This window comes from Rhinopithecus roxellana, chromosome 7 (assembly GCF_007565055.1).
Source record: "Rhinopithecus roxellana isolate Shanxi Qingling chromosome 7, ASM756505v1, whole genome shotgun sequence".
Taxonomy (NCBI): domain Eukaryota; kingdom Metazoa; phylum Chordata; class Mammalia; order Primates; family Cercopithecidae; genus Rhinopithecus; species Rhinopithecus roxellana.
In genome coordinates this window covers 46,141,740-46,147,864 of record NC_044555.1, presented here as the reverse complement: position 1 = coordinate 46,147,864, position 6,125 = coordinate 46,141,740, and positions in this window count along the sequence as shown.

Below are 6,125 nucleotides of genomic sequence, written 5' to 3'. Positions count from 1 at the left end.
GGAAAAGAAAGAAAAGACGGAAGGAAGGAAGGGATAGGAACGGAAGGAAGGAAGGAAGGAAGGAAGGAAGGAAGGAAGGAAGGAAGGAGGAAGGGAGAAGAAGAAAAGTGAAAGAGAAGAAGAAAAGTGAAAGATAAGAAGAAAAGTGAAGAATATAAGGAGCAGACATTGTTCTCAAAACTCTTGTGAGGTGGCTTTCCTCTGTGACAAAGTATCAAGTGAGCCTTGGGCATTTGTTTGTGACAATTTGTGATAGTAAAAGTTCAAAGTGGAAATAGTGAAGGAGGCAAAATTGAAGATACAGGTCACAATGAAGAGAAGATTTACTTCTTTCACAATTTTATTTAGAGCTGAGGTAAGTTGCATGGCTTCATTATTCCAAGGACTTCCACTATTTCTTACCAGTTGTAACTTAGAGTGAGAATAGATCTCACTGGCTATGCAAGTACTCTATCAGTGTTGTCTCATGTTTCAGTTATAGTTTGTGCCATTCTGCAAACTCTTACCTGCCTATCATATTGTCAGTTACATATTCCCAAAAGGAAAATATCCACAGCAATTCTGTTTTTTAACCAGGGGCTTATGCAAAGGTTAAAAATACATGAAGAGATTAAAACAGTACAACAGAAGTTATGACACCTGTCTCTGGCAGTGTGGAAGACAGTGGAAAAGTAGCTATAAGCTCTTATCCAACTTGGATAGTTGAAAGAGTGCATACGTCTAACTGGGGAGAGATTAATGAATAAATTAGGAGGAATTCAAATTAGTACTAATGTGTGCAAGGGCTGTGATTGTTGCCTGTAGTAGTTGAAAATACCTGTGTCTGTCCTATCCATGCCTTCTTCCTCCAAATGATTGCCTTGCTTGAGCTTCGCCAGATTCAGGGCTGCAGAAATTCTGGGACCCAAAAAATATATGTTAGTAACTTTTACTGAGGATAGATTGGAAAGATTGAAGCTATGATCATTCTACATAAGATCTTTGTGGGATTTTAGTTAAATACATTTTGTCCTATATAAATAATGCACTTAGTAATATTAACAAGCAAATGAAATATCAGAGAATTTACAATGCAATAAGGTAATCCTGAAACGATTTGAAGGTGATGATGGGGAGATGGGACATCAAGAAGACATTTCTAAGGCATTAGCCATTTCTAGATGGATATTAGTCACCTCCTCTAGAAAACTCCCAACTCTTTCGTTACTATGAATGAAAAATAAGCACTTGAAAAAAAATCATTTCTGGAATTTTGGACTCAAAGAGAAAATATGAAAAAAATAGTTGTTTTAGGAATGGTTGAATAATGGTTCAATATTTCTTCCTCAATTTCAAGTAAAATATATCTGCAGAGTAGAAGCCTACCTTTGCTATATTACCTTATAATAGGTCAGTATCTGAGGAGAGTTAAAATTTTTAGAGAGTAAAATATGCTAGAAATTTTGCACAATCCAATTTATTTTTATTTGTTTATAAATAACTAAGCAGTTTGCAATTAGCAGAGCATTTTTGCGTATGTGTAAGTACACTCATGTAACCAACATTGAAAACTAATTTCTTTTACCCTTATTTTCCCATGCGTAGTCATACACTTGGATATAATCAAGCTCCCAATCCTGCTGAAGAGCCAACCTAGCAAGTGAAGTCTCTGCTTCATATTCAGGGCTCAGGAGTTTGCATTTGTCTGTCTGTATGTTTGTTCTGTGATAAAATTTGAACCTGTTGACAGTTTTTGACAAAACTAATACATTAGAAGGCATCAAGATATGTATTAAGCTTAGTTTGTTACTCAGTTTGATTTATTCAATGAAAACTGACTGATATGTCAGACAATAAAATTTATAAAAGGATATATCTTTCCTAGGTTTTAATGTCTAACATGGTGAAACCCCATCTATACTAAAAAAAATAAATAAAAATAAAAAATAGCTGGGAGTGGTGGTGAATGCCTATAATCCCAGCTACTTGGGAGGCTGAGACAGAAGAATCAATTGAGTCTGGGAGGTGGAGGTTGCAGTGAGCTGAGATTACACCATTGCACTCCAGCCTAGATGACAGAGAGAGACCCTGTCTCAAAAATAATAATAATAATAATAATAATAATAACAATAATAATAATAATAATAATATAATACAATTTAAATGATTAGAAACCTGGGCATTTGGAACCAGGCACCTAGTTTGAATTTTTGCTTCACTACTTTGGACACTTAAATAAGTTACTTAACAATTCCTTTTCTTCAGTTTCCTCATCTCCAAAATGGAAAAAAAATTTTTACTTCATCATGTTTTGTGAACATTAAATACATTGATACATGATGGACTCAGAGGAGTGTCTGGTATTTACTAGTTTATACATGATCGCTCTTAATTTAAGGACGAAAAATTAGGAGTTTTCACCTAAGCATCATCTGCTCAAGTGAAAATACTGTTTCCACTCCACACTAAATGTATTAATTTTAAAGGTATGTTTACCTCCAAAATAATTAAGGAAGAAATATGATAAAAATTAAGTAGATAGAGTGAGAACAGACTAATAAAATAAATTGGTATCAGGAGATAGTAGGGAGCTGCTATAAGGACCCCCAAAATGTGGAATCAACTTTGGAAATGGGTAATTAGCAGAAGCTGGAACCGTGTGGAGTCCTCAGAAGAAGACAGGAACATGTGGGAAATGTTGGAACATCCTAGAGACTTGTTGAATGGCTTTGACCAAAATGCTGATAATGATATGGACAACAAAGTCCAGACTGAGGTGGTCTCAAATGGAAATGAGGAATTTGTTGGGAACTGAAATTAAGGTGATTCTTGCTATACTTTAGCAAAGAGATTGGTGGCAATTGTCCCTAACCTAGATATCTGTGGAACTTGGAACTTGATAGAGATGATTTAGGGTAGCTGGTGGAAGAAATGTCTAAGCAGTAAAGTGTTCAGGAAGTGACTTGTGTGCTCTTAAAAGCATTCAGTTTTATGTATTCACAAAGATATGGTTTGGAATTGCAATTTATGTTTAAAAGGGAAGCAAAACATAACATTTCAGAAAATTCATAGCCTGATGATGAATAAAAAAGAAAAACCCATTTTCTGGAGAGGAATTCAAGCCTGTTGCAGAAATTTGCATAAGTAATGAGAAGCCACATGTTAATCATCAACACAATGGGGAAAATGTCTTCCGGGCATGCCCAGAGGCCTTGTAGAAAAAAAAAAAAAATGGTTTCTATTGCAGGATCTGGCCAGCAGCCTGCAATTCAATGGGGCTCTCTCTTTGTTCCCAGGTGGATTGGCAGGTCGAGAAATAATAGACACACAAAAGATAGTGAAAGCTGGGTCCACGGGGGGTCGCCGCCTTCTGGTTCCACAGGGCCAAAAATGCACTGGATATACCAGCATTTAATATTAAGTATAGTGAGGGTGGGGGTAGGTTAGTGAGGGATTTAGGGTCATTTCATTATGAGGTGAGATGGTCACATGGGGATGAAGTGATTCTTTAACATAACATCTGTATGCACAAATACAGTATACAAAGGTAAGAATTTAAAATATAGTGTGTGCATCAGTAATTTCTAACAGAGTCTTAAAACAGAAACACAGTCTTTCCATAACCTATGGTTAGCAAGATATTAATCAGCAGTAACAGTTGCAGCAAAAGCTGGTTACAAAAACAATCCATAGAAACAGGAGGTGAAGCTAGACAACCGGTTAGAACAGAAATTCTCAGAAGGGAGTATGCCTTAACCCTAAGGAGGCCTAGAAGAGCCATGGCAAGAGGAGGGCGTTTATAGCCCTATCTTATCCGTATGGACAGGCACTCCCCCATGTGTCCGTTTGTAGGCTCGCCACAAGGGTCGCATTCCATTCCCAGAGCTATGAACATCTGCTTTTCTGGGATAGGAATCTTGGTGATGTGGAACCTCCCTGACTGCACATCCATTCATAGGTTCCCTGCAGGGGGAAGCGCATAATGCGCTGTTGACTTATCCTGGCAGTCCAACCTGGCATTGTCTTTACACAATCCTGCATGCAATTTTGTATTCACAATAATCAGGAGCTTTTCATCTTTTATTCCATAGCAATAGTTTCAGGGGGTCTCCCTACAGGTTTCATGGGCCTGGCCCAGGATCTTGCTGCTTAGTGCCATCTCAAGACTTGGTGCCCTATGTCCCAGGTATGGCTAAAAGGGGACAACATACAGCACACATTGTTGTTCAAAAGGCACAAGCCCCAAGTCTTGGTGGTTTACACGTGGTGTTGGGTTTGTGGGTGCAAAGAAGTCAATGGTTGAAGTTTGGGAACCTCTACCTAGATTTCAGATTATGTGTGGACATGCCTAGAGGTACAGGCAGAAGTTTGCTTCAGGGGTGTGGCCCTCATGGAGAACCTTTGCTAGTGCAGGGCCGAAGGGAAATGTGAGATTGAAGCCCCTACACAGAGTGCACACTGGGGTACAGCCTAATGAAGCTGTGAGAAGAGGGCCACCGTCCTCCAGATCCCAGAATGATAGATTCACCTTCAACTTGCATCATGCACCTCGAAAAGTCACAGACAGTGCCAGTACATGAAAGCAGCCATGGTGGGAGCTGTACCCTGCAAAGCCACAGGGGCAGAGCTGCAAATGGCTGTGGGAGCCCACCTTTTGCATCACTGTTACCTGAATGTGAGACACGGAGTCAAAGGAGATCATTTTGGAGCTTTCAGATTTGACTGCCCTGATAGATTTCAGACTTGCATGGGGCCTGTAGCCCCTTTGTTTTGGCGAATTTCTCCCATTTGGAATGAGTATATTTACTCAATGCCTGTACCCCCTTTGTATCTAGGAAATAACTAACTTGTTTTTGATTTTATAGGCTTATAGGTGGAAGGGAATTGCCTCATCTCAGATGAGAATTTAGACTTGCACTTTTGGGTTAATGCTGGAATGAGTTAAGACTTTGAGGGACCATTGGAAGGGCATAATTGTGCTTTGAAATGTGAGGTTATGAGAGTTTGAAGGGGCCAGCAGCAGAATGATATGGTTTGGCTCTGTGTGCCCACTCATATCTCACCTTGAATTGTAATAATCCCCATGTGTCAAGGTTGGGACCAAGTGGAGATAATTTTTTAATGGGGACCATTTCCCCCATACTGTTCACCTGATAGTGAATGAGTTCTCACAAGTTTGGATAGTTTGATAAGGAGCATCACCCTTCACCCAGCACTCTGTCTCTCCTGCCACCTTGTGAAGAGGTGCCTTTTGCCATGAGGGTAAGTTTTTTGAGGCCTCATCAGCCATGCAGAACCGTGAGTCAAAAAACTCTTTTCTTTACAAATTAATCAGTCTCGGGGGGCGGAGCAAGATGACCGAATAGGAACAGCTCCAGTCTCCAACTCCCAGCGCGAGCGACACAGAAGACCGGTGATTTCTGCATTTTCAACTGAGGTACTGGGGTCATCTCACTAGGAGTGCCGGACAATCGGTGCTGGTCAGCTGCTGCAGCCTGACCAGCGAGAGCTGAAGCAGGGCAAGGCATCGCCTCACCTGGGAAGCGGAAGGGGGAAGGGAATCCCATTTCCTAGCCAGAGGAACTGAGACACACAACACCAGGAAAATCGGGTAACTCCCACCCCAATACTACGCTTTAAGCCAATTGGCACACCAGGAGATTATATCCCACACCTGGCCGGGAGGGTCCCACGCCCACGGAGCCTCCCTCATTGTTAACACAGCAGTCTGCGGCGATCTATCCACAAGACAGCAGGGAGGCTGGGGGAGGGGTGCCCGACATTGCTGAGGCTTAAGTAGGTAAACAAAGCTGCTGGGAAACTCGAACTGGGTGGAGCTCACAGCAGCTCAAGGAAATCTGCCTGTCTCTGCAGACTCCACCTCTGGGGACAGGGCACAACAGGGGAAGCAGCAGAGGCCTGTGCAGACGCGAACGACTCTGTCTGACAGCTTTGAAGAGAGCAGTCGATCTCCCAACACGGAGGTTGAGATCTAAGAACGGACAGACTGCCTGCTCAAGTGGGTCCCTCACCCCTGAGAAGCCTAACTGGGAGACTTCCCCCACTAGGGGTAGTCTGACACCCCACACCTCACAGGGTGGAGTACACCCCTGAGAGGAACCTTCCAAAGGAAGAATCAGACAGGT